Consider the following 18,009-nt stretch of genomic DNA (forward strand, 5'->3'; position numbering starts at 1 on the left):
AGATTACCAATTAATACCTTCAGAACGAGAAGTTTTTGTTTAGTTATGTAAAGCTCTAAAATGTTGATTATTTGATTATTATTATTTGATTATACATATTAAGCTGAAAGGACATTTTAGCAGAATGCGATATTTAAAAGTGCTTAAAGAGTAGTTACAAAGAAATTTAGGCCAGTTTGGTATTTTCTACTTAAGCAGATTAACAACAAGGTATATAATATACAATATGAGGAGTAAAAAATATTTGCAAATGCCTTATAAATGTATGAGGTAAATGTATATTGATGGTTAAATCGCATTTTGCTAACATTTTTGCCAATTTCCTAAAATATTTCTAGTAAAAGTTGTTTAAACTTATTTTTGGACATACATGTTTGCAAGTTAAATATAAATTGATTGTATATCGAACATCTAATTTGGCCAGCTAATTTAGTGAATATTGCTATTCAAATTAATTTTTGTAGTCTTATCAGATAAAGAGTATTGGGTGCTGTAACATTCTTTTTTAGTGCAAATAGCTCTACAAGAAAAACTAAATTTTTCAATCAGCCAAAACTAATGAAAAGGACAATCAAACTGTGTTTGTGGACAATCTAAAGTTGGTTGTAGATTTGTTAAACAAAGCTTAAGTAAATATACTTATAATATATATATATATATATATGTATATATATTTTGCTTAAATCAAAAGCCTTATTGCTTATTAGGATTTAAATGAATTAAGTTAATTTCGTAGTTTTTATAAAGTATATTCCAGTCGTTGCCGTTGTAAGGCATCCTGCCTTTGTTTTGTTTTGTGATTTTTGCCTTTTGCTTGGGCGATTTGTTTTTTGCGCTTTGGCTACGTATGCAGGCAGCATTGTTTCGCTAGTAAACAATGTGATTTTCAGCGTGAAATTTTATTCAATCCTCCCGAGCACAGGCCAACGCGTTGCCCAACTCTTCATTGCTTCATTGGCGGGCAATTTGTGGGGTGGCAGACAAAAAAAAAAAGAAGAGAAAAAAGCGAGAAAAAGAAATGCGAAAACTGGGAAACTATCGTCCGAGATTCTTTTGCAGTCTCACTTTTGTATGTCTCATTCATTCGATTCATTTCGTTTTTAGTTGTATTCTTTTTATGCAAAATATTTGATGTTGTTTGTTAAAGTTTTTTGCATTTTATTTCGTAAATTGCTTTTAATTGATGGAATTGTTTAAACATTGCAAACACATATGTCGGTGTATGTTATTGACATCGTGTTCGCCATTTGAATACATACGTGTATCATGTTTTTCCGTTGTATATGAAGCATTTTTTTTATATGAAAAGAAATTATTTTCAATCACAGACTCATTTAATTAATTTGCATATTTCGAATATTGTTTTTTATACATTCAAATTGGCCTTCTTTAAGTCGACTTTAAGTTTTGCATTATTGAGTGATTTTCATTAATTTTAATTCGTTTCCAATCGATTCATCTACATAATTTGCAATGCTCAATGCACAAATTTGTCAATTATCTTCTTGTTTGAGTGGCATTTTATATTCAATTAAGTGAGCCGTGCGTTTATTTAACTTTTTCTCAACGGCGCGAATGAAAATTAACAAAAAAATAAAAATGTGCTAAAGATAAAACAAAATGCATTCGATGGCAAAAAATGCATTCGTATATAAACAAATGTTAAAGTGGTTACCAATTTTTAACATATGAGCAAAAGGCTCAAATGGAAAAAATAATCGTATACATGTTTTTTTTGTCATACAATATTTTTTTCAACGAATAAGTTATACACTAAAATTACAAAAAGAGAATTGTGGGAAAAACTAAATGATATATAAAACAAATTGTAAATGTTTTTAAAAGTGTATTAATATGCTATGATTACAAATAAAGGAAAGAATGCTGTCAATTTTCAGATTAATTAAATTCAAATAAAAAGGAATGTAAAATGTCACGACAAATTCACGCAACTATTTCAGGTATGCATGTAAAATGTAGGGAATTTAGAGTGTGAAATATGCTCGTTATTTGAGCATTGAACGTCCTTGCAATTTAATTACAGACATCCAGCGAATAACGAATAAAATAAATAAACGTTAAATAAATAAACAGCGGGACTGCTGGCAGACGACCAACTGCAGCTCACTCACAACTCTCTACACTGAGAGAAAAATGTTCTAAAATCTTAGTACTAAGAATTTTCTTCTATAAAGTGCGTCAAGACTGGAAATCTTGAGGTTATAAAACAAATCTGGATTTCAACAGCATTTAATATAAGACCTACTTCTTATTAGTAAATAAAATCGTATAACTTTAAGACCACAAATCTTATTATAAGATAAAAGAATAAGACTACAATGAAGAATAATTCGGAACAGCTTGACTATGAGCTATGAACAATATTCCTGAGCTATATAAAAACTTTATACAAACTTTCGATGGATTCGAGAACCTTGTAATCAAAATTTGGTCTTATTTTAAGTTTTCAGCTTTTTAAGATTAATTAGCTTTAATAAATTGACTTTTAACAACAACATTTGTAAGCTCAATGTTCTTGATTTTAAAAACTATTCTTTTTCTCAGTGTACTCTATATGAAGAGAGGTTTTTAAGCGGGAGCCCATATTTGAATTATTATTTCGACCAGGCGAAAAGCACAGAGTGACAGAGATAGAGGAAGCAAAAGAGAGAAGCTCAAGTTCAACCTGTAACTAATGGCAATTTGTCTGAGTGCCAGTTCTCGTCTCTCTCTTCGCTCGTCGTCGTCGTCATCGTTGGCGTAGTGGCTGCTGCCTATGCGAATTGCGAGATATGTAATGCATGTAAACGATATTGCTTCACTCAACTGTCAGGCGGCATTAAATAATATTTTGCACTCAAAGAGAGCGTGTGGGGCACGTATGCATGTACATATGTGGGGCAAGTAAGTAGATGTGGCAGCATCGTCATGCTCTGTGACATTTTTGACTGCACGCCAGCAGCAGCAGCAGAAAAAAAAACCGCAGCCTGGCAGGGAGACAAACCCAGGACAAGCAGTGCAGACAGATAGAAGGACAGACAGACAGACAGACAGTTCACATATGTCATGTGCAGTTTTTTATGTAACAAACGGCGTATTTAATTTTTTAAGCAAACTAGAGAAATTGCCGCAGTTTGGCATTGAAACAACGTTGGGTCTATTGTGTAACATGTGAGCAAGTTTTGCTGGCCAAGGTTAAAGTAGTTGGCTGAAATAGTTGAGCGAACAATGGGGACTCAATCGTCCCTTTTGCCATTAGCAATTTGCCATCCGCTCCATTCTCTATTCTCTATTCAGCATTTACTATTTGCCATTTACTATTTACCATTTACCTTTACCATTCACCTGCTGCTGACGCAAAATGCGGGCATCAATAATTTTAGCACTGTTTATTATGCAGATAAACACAAAATGGCGGAGAACATGAAGGTGAGGTGAGCTGAGGAGCGCTTTGGCTTGACCTCATCTTGAGTAAACTAAGCTGACACAGCATAAAGTTTTGCCACACGCAGTCGAGCGGCAACAGTTGCCAGCAATCATCTAGGCTGTTACCTTATTACAACAGCAACAACAACAACGAGTAGTAAGAAAGCTACAGTCGAGTGTACTCGACTGTGAGATACTCGCTACCCATTTTCAATAAAAGCAAAATGCAGTATTATTTTTAAAATATACCAAATTAATAATTTAATTTTGTTTTAAATATACCGAATGATATATTTCGAATATAGATATACTATTACATTCAAAATATACCATAGAGTATAAAGCAGCGCGGTATAATTCTTAAAACACACAAAATAAATATACTGAAAATACAAAAATAAACCGAATGTTAAAATTGATATATAGACATACTAGTACACTAAAAATATACCACATAGTATAAAAAAATGCGGTATTACTCCTAAAGTATATCAAATTAATATAATATATAATATAAAAAAAAAAACACTAAAATATACCGAGTGCTATATTTGGTATATATGTAGATTCTCCATTACATTTAAAATATACTGTAGAGTACAAAAAATGTCAGATTGTCAGCCAAACCTTCTAAGACCCGAATGCCGCAACTGTTTTTAGTCTTTTAAAACCATTTCTTAAATAACCCCTAAAATATATTTTTATTTATCTGATCACCTCCAAATCTTCAGGATCCTACAGACTTTAGTTATCTTTATTTGCAATTTAAGTCGAAACTCTATCACAAAGTTAGAATACCCTTCTACCCTATGGTTAGTGGGTATAACAACAATGGAGGCTGAAACTTTGCCATTACGACAATGGGAGTTATCTGCCTGTAAATACATAATCTGCTGTCCGCTGCAGTTCGATGGAAGATGGAAGGTGGAAAGTGGCAAGGAAAACCTACGCATCTCGACTCCCTAAAGGTTTTTCCCACCTCTTGAATAGGGGATTTATTTTTATTGCCACAGCGCCTATTTTGTTGGTATTAAGGGTTAAGCAGGTGCTTTATAAAACCGGCAGCAACTCTGTTCTGTCTCTGGGACTCCCTTTCGCCAACTGTAACTAAACCCGAAGGTGTTTCGGTAATGGCTGCGACTTTGCTGCTGACTTTGGTCCGTAGCTTTTGTTCGGCTGTAAAATTCACACCTCAAAATGTGTCCCCAAAGTGCAATCAAGAGATTTTTGTCAGTCACTTTGACCTCCTGTCTGTCACTTCTGTTCTCTTCTCATCTGAATGGGTTCTCTAGGTCTTATAATTAGTTAAGCGACGCATTAAATTAAGTGTGAAACACTTTTAGTGCAAGTGAATTATTTATTAATCCGCCACCGCAAACTTTACGGCTCTCTGAACTCGACTTATGCTCAGCCTTTTTTGATCCGCAATATTTACGATGTGGACTTTTTGGATAATTTATGGTATTTATGATTGCGGCATTCAATTTATGGTTAGTTAGCAGTGTGTGTGTGTTGAACATGAATTGCGTTTTATGAATTGTAAATTTTATGCAAAATGAAAGCTTATCCATTTGCAAATACCCTGTGGCAATACGAGTATGATACATATGAAATTGATTCAGTTTTTATTGAAAAGTTTGACAAACAATTAGTTATCTTAAATCTAAACTATTTAAACTCTTTTATAAGCATACAAAATATAAAAAGTTATTCATAAATTATTTTTTTCGAGCTTTTTTCAGTGCACAAATTTTCCATTATGATACTTCAAAACTCGTTGACTTTAAAAACTGTTAAATTTCCTTAGATTTTTTACCACTGCTGTCAGGCACAAATTATCTACTCAATTAGAAACAATTTATTAATGTAATTATAAAGCTTTTAAGTTATTTTAAAAATAATAAAAAGTTATTCATAAATTATCTTTTACGGGCTATTTTTAACGCACAAACTTTTCTTTACAATATTAAAAAATCTATTAGCATGCCAAAATAGAATAATATACAGATTTTTTATAACTGTTTTCTAGAACAAATTATATATTATTTAAAAAATAATAAAAACTTATTCATGAATTATCTGTTTCGAGCTTTTTTCAATGCACAATTTTTCTTTATGATATGTAAAAATGTATTAGCTTAAAAAACTAAATAATATGTTTAATGCTAGTTCAATTATTTTTTTTTACTATCAAAAATTCGCAGCTCAATTACGAAAATTTGTTGATGCAATTAAAACGCTTTTAACCTCTGGTTATCATTTTCACATTTACAAAAATGCGTTCAACTCTTTTAACTCTTATTTTTGTCAACTATTCCAATTATATTAACCGCAAACAATTCGCGTTGTAAATAATACACTTAAATCCAAGCCTGTGGTTGATGCCCGAAATGTAATCAAAATTTAAATTCGATTACCTTTCGTCGGATGAAATGAAATTTGCCAAACATAATTGATAAAAGGGCGCCATGAAAGTGTTAATGCCCAAGGATTACAAAATTTATTGAGCAGCACCGAAGCTACAAATGCTGCGGCAAATCCGCAATATTTATGTAATCAAATAGCAGAATCTCAACGGCAAACGAAACAAATTGTTAGCATCAACAGAGACGTAATACAAATGATTCGATAACTCAGACTATGCAAACATATGTACGTTTGTGTTACGGTTGGAAAGTTGTTGTTGTAAAGCCTGGAGACGACATATTGAGGCTCATAACTACACACAAAAACCAATTACAATATCAATTTAAAAGGGATTAAAAAGCAAGTCCAGAGCTTACCGACAGGGAGAGAGAGATAGAAAGTTCTGTTTCCTGTTTCCTGCTTCCTGTTTTGGCCTCCAAAAACTACATTGCTCCGACTCGGCAGTATTTATAAGATTTTGGGTGCCACACACTAATACATAAATGTAAATTATGAATTATATTTTGGCCACGTTATCTCCATCATCCCTCCCCAAAAGAAAAAAAAATGGCAGAGGAGGGTTTGCAAGTTTAAATGAAATTCTGAGCTAGCAGCTTTTCATAATAAATAACGCACATAACATAATAAACCATAATGCTATTGTGCAATAACAAATAATACGTATATTGAGTCAACACACTGAAAATCATTTTGCCAACAAGTTGCTGTCTCTGTGTGTGTGTGTATTTTTGCATAATTTATTTTGGTTTTGCCAACATGCTGATAACCACAATTTTGTGTACAAAAGACCACAAAGTATTTTGCCAGCGATTCGAAAATCTTTACTCTGTCTCTTTGTGTTCAAATGTTTGGCCAATATATACGAGATGTATATACTTGTATATATATATGTGTAATTTGGTTAAGTAAAATCACAGGACTGCAAATAGATTGGCAAACGCATCGTTGCGCTTGAATAAATTTGACAAAATGAAGCCACAAAAAGTCTTAAAGTCAGTTAAAGAAAAGTGCAGATAAACAAGCGAACATGTCAACTTAACATTAATTTGCGATTACAATGGCTTTAGCTACCTGATATATATAGAAGCGAATGACTGGCGCAATCGGCTGCCAAGGAGGCGCAACAAGCCAATGACAATTGAAAGGATAACGAGACGCACTCTCCAAGCAACAACAAGCATCACATACGTTGAGAGAAAGAGAGAGAAACCAAACAACGACAATATCAACACTCGTTTGCCTTCTTGTTGATAAAGGAAATTAAACAAAAAAAAAGTTAAGCTCCACAGACAATTGACGTTGAGAAGGAGAGAAGGGATAAAAACAAGAGGAGGTGGGAGGCTGGACTGGTCAGGAATTGAGCATAGAGTGCTTGGGAAGTGGGAGGAAGGGGAAGGGGAAACAGCGACTGCGGCATTTGTCTGATTGTCTCGTTGACATGACGCTGCGCGATTTGTAAAAGGCTTTTGTTTTTGTTCTTCCCTCTGCCAGTTGTCCTGTCTGTGTGTCTGTCTGTCTGTCTCGCTGTCTGTCAGCCTACAAGTGAGCAACACGCGCCAATGATTATGTTGCCGCTGACAACGACAACAACATCAACATCAACAGCAGCAGCAGCAGCAGCAGCAGCAATGACAACGACAACAGCAACGACAGCAACGACAATGCGAGGCGCGCACTCCGAAAAATTGTCTGCAACACGTTTCGTCTTTCGTTTTTTCGGTATAAAGTTGGCAGCAAGCGATTTTTGTTTTGCCACGCGAAGCTTTTCATTGAGTAAAAGCGACGCATGCGCAGCACTTCGTCGCACTTTGGGCCAACACTAGCTGCAGCGTCAGTTGAGTTTCAGTTCGTTGTTGACACTCGTGTGTGCTGGACGTAAAGAGTTTTTCAGAGCAGACGTGGCATACGCGGCGTATGTGTAATTTGACACACGCAGCGTCAACAGTTTTTCGCGTTTATTGGATTTTTGGCGCAAGTAGCAAAAAGCCGGTTAAAGTGCTAGCAGCATGTGCTTGTCTGTGTGTTGTGTGTGTGTTTAAGTGTGTACTTACCTGCAGCATTCTTATAAACCGCGAAACAACACAACAAAAAAAATTCCAAGAAAATTAACTTGGCTCGCAAAGTGGGTTAATTGATGTGTGTGTGGGTGCATCTATACAAAATATAAGCAGCAACAAAAAAAAAGAAGAAACCGAAATACAATACAATACAAATACATAAGAGTGCAACGTGCAACACAATAGCCGTGGCACGCGATGAATGCAACAAGAACGCATAAAATTCAGCGCACACTTAACTAAAGGTAAATATATACGAAAATATAATGGGGAAAAATTGCAATACAAAATAAAAGTAGTTAATAAGCATACAATTGCTGTTAATTAGACTAACTCGAGTCGATAAATTTTGCAGCAAGTTTTTCATTTACGAAACTTCTTTATGGCTGCCAGCTTAAAAGTATCTTCAAAAGTGAGGGAGGCTACACAGCAAAAAAAAGAAGAAAAACAACTCAAACTTTTTTGGTAAAAGAAAGTGCAATTTTAATTTAATTTATGCAGCATAAACTTAATCAATTTATGTAGCTGAGAGATTTTGTGTAAGCTTGAAATTGTTGAAGCAGTTTCGTTTTTGCCAAGAGAAGCCAACGAAGTGAAAGCAAAAGCGCCTAAAATATAATATATGAAATAAATTTGAGCTAAATTAATTTGCAATTCACTTGAGATCTAGACAAAATATGTGTTATAAAATATATTGGCAAATTTGTAGCACAATCGATTGCAATTTATAAAAATTCTTGTGCGGAAATTGTCGATTTTAAAAGCATTTTTTTCGCCTTCTCAAATTGGGTACTTGGACAGAGAGAGTTGCTCTGATTTATCAGTTGGTCTGTTGCCTTAAAAATCATTTGCATATTAATTTTGGCTGTTTCCCAAAAAATTGAACATCGCATGCACTCCGTGTTGTGTTTTGCCTTTTCATGCGGGTCCAGACAAGTTGACTGTGCGTTGTTCCTTTGGGTTGTTGCTTTATATTTTTCGTTGTTGTTGCTTGTTACTTGTCGGTTGTCGGTTGCCTGTTTCGCTGCTTTGTTTTATTATTTGGCGGATGCCGTGCGCCGGCATTTATAAAAAGGTTTTTCTTGCTCGCCTGGGTTACGTGAGTCACCAACAGCAGCAGCAGCAGCCAACAACACACACAAACACACACACACACACCCACCACACACAAACGCCATCATAGCGCTGCTGTGCATTACCGTTATTTTATGACGGAAGTACATTTAAGCAGATTTTTTTTTCCTTTTTACTGTTTGCCGCAAGCCCCAAAAAGGACAGGCACAAAGTACAGAAAAAAAGAGCTATGCGATCAACAAAAATTTAAATATTCCTTTTTTTTTACTTTACTCCGCTCGGCTTTTCATTTTCCTGTCTTGCCCAAAATTTATTGCCAGCCAAATTGCAGCAACAACAATAATATTAAAAAGAACGCAAAGCAAATGCAAAGTTTTACTCGAGCGCAATAAAACAGGGCTTTAGCCTGCATTAGGCCAAATTGTGTGACGCCTTTTGGAACGCCACCAAAAAAACTCACACTAAAGACGCGACTTGACTCAAGTCAGCTGTCAACGTTTCACATTTCATAATGTTTGACGCACGTTTATTGAAATTTAATACAATTACCAAACACACACACACACCTAGAGGCAAGTGAAAGTCATAAGCTCTTAGAAATTTGCGCACAAATTGAGTGTGAGAGCTGCTGCTGCTGCCAGTTGCCAAGTAAGTCAATAAATAAATTTACTTCTGCCTTCAGATTTTTTCTGTCGCCCTTCAAATACACACATGAGGTATATTAGCTATAAAGCTTAGTAAACTGTTGTGCAAGATTTACAGGATATTTATTTTAAAGTACTTCCTAGCTTGTATTTCATTTCAAGTCAAACGCTCTTTGTGTTGTGCCCAGTTCTCTGTGAATTATTATATGCCATGCGTAATGATATAATCTGCCAGATAAGAGCAAGGGAGGGAGGAAAGGCAGTCAAGGCAGATAAAAGAAAGTTTAGGCACATTTCTGACTTTGCCAACTGTAAGAGGCATTTAAGAAGTCTATTTAAATTTGCATAGCATTAGCTTACACACAGTTAGCCAGAGAAGAGAGCTGAGAGTAGAGAGCAGAGCGAAGCAGGCCAAGTGACATTTATTAAGTGTGTAAGTGAGAGCGCTAGCAAAGTATTCAGAATCAAAGCAGCAGAAAAATCTGCTGCTGCAACTATATAGTAAAAGACGTCGCGACGTCACAAAATCGTAAATCCCGCTTCCCATTGTCAGGCGAAATGCTAAGGCTGCATTGAGCGGAGCTGAGCTGAGCTGAGGCTTGGTATGGCACGGAATGTCAGAATGTACTACGCTTTTGCAACTGCAACAATGCGCAGACATTTATGGCATGGGTTTGCCGCCGGCAGCTGGCAGACAAATGCCTTGAGTCTGTGCCAAGAGTATGTGCCCAATGCTATGTTCTCCATCTCTCCAGCTCTGCATCTGTTTAGCTCTTCATCTCTCTGGCTGCCGGCAGGCAGGCAGGCATAACATTCTAAGGCTGTGTCACCTGCTGACATTTTCAATGTCTGCGCGCACATTAGCTCTGCCATTTTATTTTTTCGTAGCATACTTTTCAGCGCCGCCCTCCAAACATAACGAGCTTGGGCTCGAGCCTCGTCACGATGTTGCTTCTGCCACAGTCGCTGCTGCGCTTCAGTTGCACATTCAATTTAAAGAGAGATTTAGCTGGTGTACGCGCTTATCTTCAATTTAGGTATGCAAATTTGTTATTTGAGTTATTAAAGAGAATTTAAGCATGATACTGAAGTTGTAACATCAGTTGAATTTCTGGTCTACGCTGCTGACTCTCTTTTCAGAAGTTTTTTTTTGTACTTAGATAAAGTACGGCGGCTGCTGCTTGTAATGATTAACTGCAGTATTTATTTCTATAATGATTGTACGAAGGCTTTTCAGTTGAAGACATTTTAAAGATATAAATCTATTTGAAGTCCGAGTCGAAGGCTATATATTAGTTCTCTATTAAGAAAATAAGTTAACTAGTTTATTTTAAATTAAAAGATTTACTTACTTAAATTGAATAACTAATAAATTACATTTAAAATTTTCTGACCTCACTATTAAACTGTTTTATTCTTTAAATAATTAAACTACATTTTATAATAGCTCTGCAAATATAAGTCGTTTATTATATTTATTATTATTATCCTTTGAAAAAAGGTAAAAAAAAACTAATTTATGCAATATACATAAAATTCTGTATTTTAATATTTATCATTATAATATTTTGAATGGCTTAAAATCATGTTATATATTTTGAACTGAAAATGAAAGGATTTTGCCTAATTTTAAATATTGTAGCCAGGCTGAAATTTTCATATAAGATTGAATATTTTCATAAAATTGATTGACTTGATAAATGTATTGGACAAAATATGCAAGACCTCAACGAGACTTTAAAAATTTGTATGTCATTTTTGGTTTGTTTGCTTTAATATTATTCAAATAGTTATAATACATTTAGGTATTACACCAGACACGCAAAATAAATAATGAAAGACTTTGATTCTTTAGTTTTATAAGTTATTTTTGATTGCTGCCACTCACTATCACAACAAATAATATACTTTTTTATTTATTTTATGTTTTAGTTTATTTTGTAATCTAATTGAAGAATTTTCTTATATGGAAATAGCATTACAATATTTTGAAAACAATTTTTATTCCGTGCCCAGTAATTTCTGTAATTTTTCCGTGTCGTTCCTCTTGCCAAAATAGCATTTGTGACGATAATTTTAGTTTGTATTTGAAGTTAGTGGAGTTAAGAGCATTATTAGCGAATGTATTTGCTTATCGGAATTGCAGTTACCGCAGCCACACAGAGGTAGCCGTAGCCACAGCCAATTCACGTCAGTCCGTTGCCTGTTTTCTGCTGCTGTTGTTTGTTAAATGACAGGACATCGCGCGTTGCATTTTCATATTAATCAGGCGAAGTGGCGTGGGTGAAACCCGTTTAAACACGGTTTAATTAAAGCGTTGAAGCTGCTGCTGCAGTTGCAGGTGTAACTAACCTAGCTACCATTCTGCTGGCATGCTGCAGCTAAAACCCTGCGGCAGTCGGACCACCCCTTGATTGTTCATTTATTATATGCACTGCATAAAACATATGTATATGGTATACTATATACGATGTTAGAACATGGCGAGTCCTGACACATTGCGAGCAGCTAGTTTCACACGCACATGCACCACATACACACAATGTAAGGGAAATTGTGCTGGCCCTGACTTTCTCTCGCTCTCTTCCCCATCTCTATGCATAAAAAGTGTGAACAATTTTATTGTGCGGAAAATTCGCTTGCTTACTTAAAGCCCGTTTGAGTATGTGTGTGTGTGTGTAAGTGTGTCCACCTTTCACATTCAGGCTAAAATACTTTTGCATAATTTAAAAATAACAAAACGCAACCAAAAGAAGAAAAAAAATGAATGAACTTTTAACGCAGCGGCCAAGGTAACCATAAAAGGTCAACGTTTTGTTTTTGTTAACAATTTTTCATTCGCTTTTGTTGTTAATTTCCGCTTTACCCATTGTTTTAAAGGCTTTTCTTGCTGTTCATGATTTGTGTATTTCACGCTTGCTTTGTCATATGCTACACAGATGACTTGACTAAAACTCTGCTCTATACAAAATACCAGAGAGTCATGCCATAAATGTGCAATCCAAATTGACTGCACGATAGCGTTAACTGGCGTTGGCTTTAGTTTTCAGGCTGACGGATCGATGACTCCCAATTGCATTTGCATGCACCAAACTGGCAACAAACTAACAAGCTTGGCATTTGTCAATTGCAAATTGGTTTTCCCAATGAACTCAATAAATTTGTTGCATACTCTCTCTCGAATAAAATGAAATGCTTGCATATTTAAAAGGTTTTCCTTTTAATACCAGAAACTCATAGGATAGAAGGGTATTATATATTTGTGATGAAAGGAAATTTATGTAACAATAAGAGATAGATTCTTTCTGGACAGCTTATGGTATGCTTTTCTCTCACAAAAACTAAAAAAATTAAAAAAGCAGAATACTTTAAAAGTAAGAGGATTTAATAATAACCATAACTATTATTATATAGAATATTATCCTGAAATTTTGATTACGATCAAATAAAAATTGTAGAAGGTTTTTAAAAAATAATTTTGTATGTTACAAAAAAACGGCTGCTACAGTCAGGTTTGAGTTGTTTTGGTTGGCAATCTTTAAAAGCAAAAGAGTGCGGTATTATTCTTGAAATATTTGAGTTAATATACAGAAAAAAATAGACTAAATCATATTGAACTATATAATTGTTTTTTGTGGTTTATTTTTGTACCTCATGGTGGATAAGCTTGGTATATCTAGTATATTTTGTATTTTATGTTACTTAACAGTTTGATATACCAATTATATAACAATTCGATATATTAATTTGTTATATTTTAAGAATAAAACCGTACTCTTTTGCTTTTACTGCAAATGAGTAGCGGGTATTTTAGAGTCAAGCACACTCGACAGTAGCTTTCTTACTTATTTTTTTTTGAGTTGAGCCTAATGCCGTGAAATTCTTTAATTCCCACGTTCGTTGGCATGCAAAGCGCTTTCAATTGGTCGCAACACTCCACACGAAAATTCCCCAGTTCGCAGTGCTCGACCTGTCTGACAATTAAAGCCCCCAAAAAAAAACTATGAAATGGCAGCTAACCATGGAAAGCGTTGCATCCACATAGGGGCAACTATTTTTTCGTGCTGTGTAAAAAGTATAAATCTTAAATGTTCTGACATGTGTTCAACAAAAAAAGTTGAGCGCCAAATAAATCCCCACAAAATGAAATAGACGAATTCACGAATGCAGCAGTAGTAGAACTTTAGCTGGCAAAAACAGCCTCGAGCTTTGGCAAAAGCCAAAAATAAACACGGCCAACACACAATTGGCAAAGGTTGCTGCTGCTGTTGCTGCTGTTGATGCAAGGTGTAAGCAGGGTGAAGTGAAAAGGAGAGAGAGGAAAAAGGGAAAAGGGAATTAGAGTGGAGCTCGGAGGCTGCCATTGTTTTGGCGTCGGCGTTGGCGTTAGCGTTGGCGTTGCTTAGTTGCAGCTACCGCAAATTACTTGTCAAGTGCTTTGGCAATTGACGTCGCCTACTCGACAATTTGTGTCAGCGTCGATCACAAAATAGTTTACCACATTTCTCTGCCACTTTCCCCCCGAACTTATGTTGCCACACTCTCGAGTGTAGGCAACATTTTATTCAATAACCATTTTAAGCGCGCTGTGCGCAAATATTTGATGAAGCTGTTTGGCGTTGAACGACAAATCGTATAGGGGAGCTAAAATTGGAAACAAGTTTCATTCACAGCCAGCGCATTTTTAATGGAAATCGCAAATACAAAAGAAAACAAGTAAAAATACTACAATCGAGTATACGGTATAATTTTAAAAATATACTAAAAAATACTGGAACTGAAGCAAAGTATAAAATTACTATTTAAACAAAGTAATAACACCATTTTTATAGTGCGGTGTATAAAATGTTTACTTAAATAGCTTATACAATTTTAGTGGCTCTTCTATATATAATATAATATTATATAATATTATATAATATTTGCTGGAGGCACAGTGCGGTATTATTTTAAAAGTATACTACAATTATTTTACTGAAAAAATACCAAAGAATTAAATTATTACTTAAATAGCTTATACAATTTTTAGATGATCGGTGAGACGGACTCAGATTTGTTGTGTTTTGCCTTTGTTTGCACAACTCGACAATAAACCCTTCTACCTTATGTGTAGCAGATATAAGAATTTAAAGCCACACAAATTTATGTTATTCCCCTGTTTAAAGCAAACTAAAAATAATCAGAAAAAAGTTAATGCTGCAGATTTGTCAGAAACAAAAGGTGCAGCGACTTCTCCTTTGACTTATCCTTTTGTATCCTCCAGCGACTGCCTTTCAGATACCGATTTAGGCTTCAGACAGTCAGACAGACAATCAGACAGTCAGACGTGTACCTCAAACTATGCATATCGCAATAAATTTCAAGTGAAAGAAGCCCAGCAAAAATGCGCAGATATTTTTTATGTGTAAAATAAATTGAACTTAAAGGACGAAGAAAAGATTGGAAACGCAATGCGGAGAGTGAGTGAGGCAGCAAATCACTTGGAGTAGACGAAAAGCGACGAAGCGCATAAATTGCGGGCTCGTCTAAGACATCCCTCACTCACTCACGCTCACGTCCTCAAAATGCTTGTGTTTTGTTACGCTTTGAGGGATTATTTCTATATGTATATGGTATGTAAGTATGTGTGTGGGCATGTGTATGTATGTGTGTGTGAGTGTACCTGAAGCATTGAAGAAACTCGAAAGATTGGGGAGAGAAAACCCGCAACGTAGACATTGGACGTTGAGAGCTCATCTCTAGAGATTTGGCTAAATTATGATTTATACTTAAATTTATTTTGCCCTAGTTGTTGTCCTTGCAGCTGGCAATTTTTTGGCCTGTCTACTTCGTAGTTACTGACACCGCAATTTCTTTTTTTTTGTGTGTGTGTGGTCCGCACCTATTTCCCATTTCCCATTTCCTGTTGCTGTTTTCCGTATTGAAATTTGTGCTTCTTGCATGAAATTGTTAAGCTAATCCCGTCCAGCTCTGCTCTCTCTGTATTTTGCGCAACATTTGGCTTTACCGAGCATTTTAATCGTCCAAGTATATGAGTCCCGGTTGTGTGCTTGATGTCTCCATAATGTGACAGACGCTGCTTTGCTTCGCTCCACTGCGCACATTCATTTTGCTCTCTGTCGATCCGTCGCGTCGGCTCTGCGGCACTTTTGAGGCCCCTGCTCCTGTCCCCTTCTGCTGGCTTGCATGCAAATCGATAATACACATGAAAAGTATATGTAATAAATTTAACAACGCAAATCGAAGTGCCAAAGCGAAAAGAATCACCCATGGCATCAGAGGGCTCAATCAGGCTCAAGTTGGGTTCGCTTTACTCCTGCTGCTGCTTCAGCTGCTTCTGCTTCTGCTTTTGCCGCTGCTCGTAACTGACACGTCGGCAACTAGTTTTTCGTTGGCTTCATCATTCTGACTGGTTTTTGTATTCGTTTTGGTTTTCCTTTTTATTTTTGTTTGGCTTGCTGCAAGTTTCAAAGTTATTTTTGTGTGTTGGCTGCAGTCAAACGGATGAGTTTGACTTTTGCCTGGCCTTGTCTCAAATTCAGGATATTTTTGCCATTTTACATTTGAGGAAATTGGCCTTTAGTTGTGCGTAAGCAAATCGATGCTTGATGTCGATAATTGTGTGTGTGGCATGGGGAATGAGGGTTATACCAATGATATCCTCAAAATGGGGAGGCTTGTTCATTTGGCCAATTGTATTGTTCTCAGTTAGGGGGAAACTTGTGGCAATTTGAGTCTTGGTATCCAAATCATTTAATGCTTAAATGAAACTGAATTATTTTGCTGGCCTTAATAGTTGCGGGGAATTTTGGCATTAATCTAAGCTATGTTGAGGATTACATACGAGTTTGGCTTGCTAAATTTGTGAAAAAATAGTCTTAATTCATTAAATTCACAAAACACAAAAAATGCTTCTGAAAATTCCACAAATTCAATATCAATTTCTTTAGCATTTTTGATATTTTTGTATTGCTAATTTACAAATTTCTTACAATGTATTATGTTAAACTAGTTTTTTATTTTCTTTCAATGTTTAAATTTCTTTCAATGTTAAATTTGCATTTGACAAGATATTTTAGGCAAATGAGAATAAGCAAAGAATGCATTGTATTTCTTGAGTTGAAAGTCTAAATTAGTTTAAGCTCTTTTTTTTATCACGATTTATTGTGAAGTTTCGTTATTATATTACTCTTTAATAATTTAGTTCTTTAGAAATTTAGTTATAATTTAGTTCTGTGCTTGAATGCAAAATTTGTTTTATTTTATTTGCTTTATATCAGTCTCGAGAACTCCGTTGTTTTAATTCTGAACTCTTATAATATATATAATAATAATATCAAGTGTAAAAATTCTATCAAATTTTTAAGACTTCTTAAACATTCATTCTTAGACAATCTTTATATTGAACTCAATAAATTATAATAAAGAAAAACCTGCTACAAGATATTTTGTCATATCTTCCTTGTTACCTGAATTGAAATTTTAATGAATACTTTATTTTTATAAACATTCTTAAAACTAAACTCCACAAATTTAAAAAAGAAAAAAGTTGCAAACAGGGTATCGTGTAGCTTCGTTTGGTTTTCTTTTCCTACTTGCTTTAAGCTAAAAATAATTTGGAAAATACTGTCGATAACAATTGGTATCTGTTGGCGACAAAATGTGTGTGGGGCTCAGCGCCGAAATAGCCGCCACATGTCAAGTGCATAAAGGCGAAGGCAAATGGCCAACAGACACAAACAGAAGCACACATTCACACACATGCGAATCGAGTGTGGTAGGTTCATTGTGTATGTGTGTGTGTGTGTGTGTGCACACTTTCATTTTGTTTGTAATGCGCCCAATAATGGCGGCATTACGCTTATTTAACATGCACACACACACAGAGCTAACAACTAACACAGATGTCCAAGAGAAGAAGCACATGCGTGAGAAGGTTATGCTGTGTGTGCTATGTGTGTGTGTGTGTATGTGGGCTTGTGTGTGTGATGCATAAAACTGTCCTTAACCCACAAAACACTGGCAAGGGATAATATTAGCATAATATGAGAGCGTCGTGTGGATATTCTCATGTCCCAGCAAGTGCTCTTTGCAAGTGTGTGAGTACAACTGTATGTGTGTGTGTGTGTGTTGGATAACACAAAGCCTAAGCCGCCGCATTGGCCCAGACGTTTGGCGTAAACGCAGCCAAGCGACATAGCCACAGCCGCTACCAACTGCACGAAGGAGGAGGCGGAAAGGGGTAGAAGGGAAATCAAAGGAAGAAGAAGGAGTATGGTGCGACAGTCACGACTGACTGTGAGTGAAAAGGAAGAGAAGCCACATCAACCGTAATCTTGTTGTTGTCGTACACTGTGAATCTGTTGGCATTAGCCATTGTC

At 35.5% G+C, this 18,009-nt stretch overlaps 1 protein-coding gene across 1 annotated transcript in view; it reads left to right on the forward strand.

Moving 5' to 3' along the window:
- Window positions 1-7,713: 7,713 nt before the first annotated feature.
- LOC133840612 (uncharacterized) overlaps window positions 7,714-18,009 on the forward strand; it is a 55,723-nt gene continuing 45,427 nt past the window's right edge. Inside the window, exon 1 of the mRNA XM_062272543.1 lies at window positions 7,714-8,155. The gene's annotated coding sequence lies outside the window, so the exon portion shown is untranslated. The remainder of the gene's footprint in view (window positions 8,156-18,009) is intronic.

The sequence above is a fragment of the Drosophila sulfurigaster genome, chromosome 3 (genome assembly GCF_023558435.1).
Source record: "Drosophila sulfurigaster albostrigata strain 15112-1811.04 chromosome 3, ASM2355843v2, whole genome shotgun sequence".
NCBI classification, from domain to species: Eukaryota; Metazoa; Arthropoda; class Insecta; order Diptera; family Drosophilidae; genus Drosophila; species Drosophila sulfurigaster.